Genomic DNA, 2,834 nt, shown 5'->3' with positions numbered 1-2,834 from the left:
AAAAAAAAAAAAAAAAAAAAAAAAAAAGAAAAAAGGTAAAGAAAAACGCGCAACAGCGACGGTATTGAATCGGCCCGCTCAAGGGAGTGAGAGCCGCACACCAATCGCCAGCCGAGGTTAATCAAAATTGGTAGAGACGGGCATTAAACAATTGCTCGAGAACGAACGCTCGAGGGCGCTTCGCGCTGTCGCCAAGACCAACATGACGAAATGACTTATTGGACGAATTCTCACGCTATTGACAAATCATTGGACGCTTCGACGCTTGCTCGCAATCGCTTCTCGGAACTGATCGTTTCTCCGAATTCTAACGACTCTCGTCACACTTGCGTCCTCACAATATCATCATGTCGTAATAATCATAAAAATTTATCTGGGCATTTATTCTCTCGATATGGCCTGCATAGACAGGTGTACGTAAATTGAGCAGCAATTTGACTAGTTCATTGTAAAGATCTCTTTATAAATGTGACAATTACTTATCACATAAAATGACCAAACAGAAGTATGAAAAAAATGTGAAAGAAATTATAAAAATATGCTCAAAAAATGTAAAATGTATGATGTGAAATGTAATATGGAAATTTGAGTGTAACTTTTAGTGCATTTGTAGCTGCATCAGTGTAACAAGAAATTTACATTATTGTGTGATGTAAATTTAATGATTAATTCAGTGCAGTGCATTTTCGGTTCATAAATGTCATCAAAACATTTGGGAAATTTCATTACCAAATGTCTCGTGATAATCATGAAAGAGCCCGTCTGAGCGTTCACTCCTCGAAATTGAATGATTTCGTTTTCTATTCCATTTGAGAAACATGACAAACCTTTTGCTTCAATTTAATATTAATACCTCGCAGCGTCTCGTTCGGGCTCGCTCGCGCAAAATCACATGACCTGTCCGCGTTGCCGATCAGTGACACGCTGGCCCGCTTGCGAGAACTTAGACGCGCTCTAAGGAGATCACGACCTAGTAGCGACGACCTACACCTACGTCGAAGAGCTATTCGTCCAGGAGCGACGAGGAAGACTGTGAAGGAAGGAAGGAAGGAAGGAAGGAAGGAAGGAAGGAAGGAAGGTAGGCAAGCAGGCAGGCAGGCAGGCGGGTGGGTGGTCGAGACAGATCTGAGCTGACGCTATGAGAATACGGGAGGCGGAATTTAGAATGATGGAAGTGATTGTCCTTAAATTACGAGGTACGATCTCCGGCGTCGTTAGCAGATTCGAGCCGCCGCCGCTTCGCGTCTACGTGTTGTACGAGCAAAAAAGACGAGGAGGGAGAAAGAGAGAGAGAGAGAGACAGAGAGAGAAAGTAATTGACTTTGAGATTCGCCCGGATCAATCGTAGAACAAATCTCGGGAGCGCCGAACCGTCAATATTTGTCGCGCTCTTTCGTCGCGCTCGTTGCGGCTACACGCGCGCAGCAATAATCCCCAAGCGAAATCGACGAGACATTTTTATCGACAATGTTTAAGGATATATTTGTTGCTTATGCACAACCCCAAACAGGCTAATTACAATCCGCGCTTCAATTTTCGTTTTACGCTGTGTAATCTCGATTTAAGATTTACACGTAAAAAGTAAAGATATCTTCCACACAGGAATGTTCCTTTCCTGTGTAGAAAAATCGGGAAGGACATATTAATGCTTGACACGTGTCCAGAATAGGGTTCCGGAAGGTCGATCAAATATTGAATTCGGACAAGCCGAAGGAACCGGTGTGGCCAGGTTGCCCATGACGGCGGCGCGAAGACGACTGTACAACACGTGGTCCGAATTAATTCGCGGACAACGAACGACGATTAATCGATCGGCGACGTAACGTCGCGGCGGCGGCTAACTAATCGCGCATTATTACTCATGAACAAACGCGACTCGCCGTTACCGCCATATAACAACATAACACCCCCAGCGTGTACTAATGATATCGCATATATCGCGAACACGCGCGCGCCGAGCTCCTAAACGACTACCGGTGTACAGGAGCCGTTTAAGCATCGGGTATAAGAGAAAAAGAAAGAGAGAAAGGAAGGGAGAGAGAGGGAGAGAGAGAGAGAGAGAGAGAGAGAGAGAGAGAGATAGATAGATAAATAGAGAGAGAGAGAGAAAGAGAGAGAGAGAGAAAGAAAGAGAGAGAGAGAGAAAGAGAGAGAAAGAGAGAGAGAGAAAGAGAGAGAAAGAGAGAGGGAGAGAGGGGGAGGGAGAGAGAGAGAGAGAGAGAGAGAGAGAGAGAGAGAGAGAGAGCAAAGCGATTCACTTGGGCTTTCTATCTATACGTGCGCTGTAATATGCAGCAACGAAGTTCGCGTCGATCTCAGATGATCGGTGTTAACGAGTTTCATTACAATGGAGCGCGCAAGCTACCGCTAAGACGACTGACTTGAGAAGGCGGCAAGGCGGGGGAGAGCGGAGAAGGGAGAAGGAGCTAGGGAGAGGCGAATTAAGGCCGATGGCGAGCGATTGTTCCGAAATTACGACGAACCATCGTTAACTCCCCGCACCACCGCGTCGCGTCGCTGATTAACTTTTAATGATCTTAGATTAAGCCCCGCCGCGCGCGGCTATCCGTCGCAGGCGCGTCCTCCTCCCCGATTGCACACGAGAGGCCTCGTCCCTGTTACATATTTACGCGAGCTATTACCGTGCCGCGCGTGTGTATCGCAAAACACCAGCTGAAAAATAAGCCGGTAAGCGGGTTAGAGCGACAGCTCTTCGCGCTCGTCACGGATGCGGCTAGACATCAACATCATCAGCGACTCGAATAAAAGTGTGCGGCCGGCCAGGTCGTCGAATGTGGGGAACATTAATGCGCTTACAGGATAGACATAATACC

The sequence above is a fragment of the Odontomachus brunneus genome, unplaced genomic scaffold (assembly GCF_010583005.1).
Source record: "Odontomachus brunneus isolate Ranch 3 - 2012 unplaced genomic scaffold, Obru_v1 Obru_scaffold_304, whole genome shotgun sequence".
NCBI lineage: Eukaryota > Metazoa > Arthropoda > Insecta > Hymenoptera > Formicidae > Odontomachus > Odontomachus brunneus.
Note: the sequence above shows the minus strand (reverse complement) of the source record.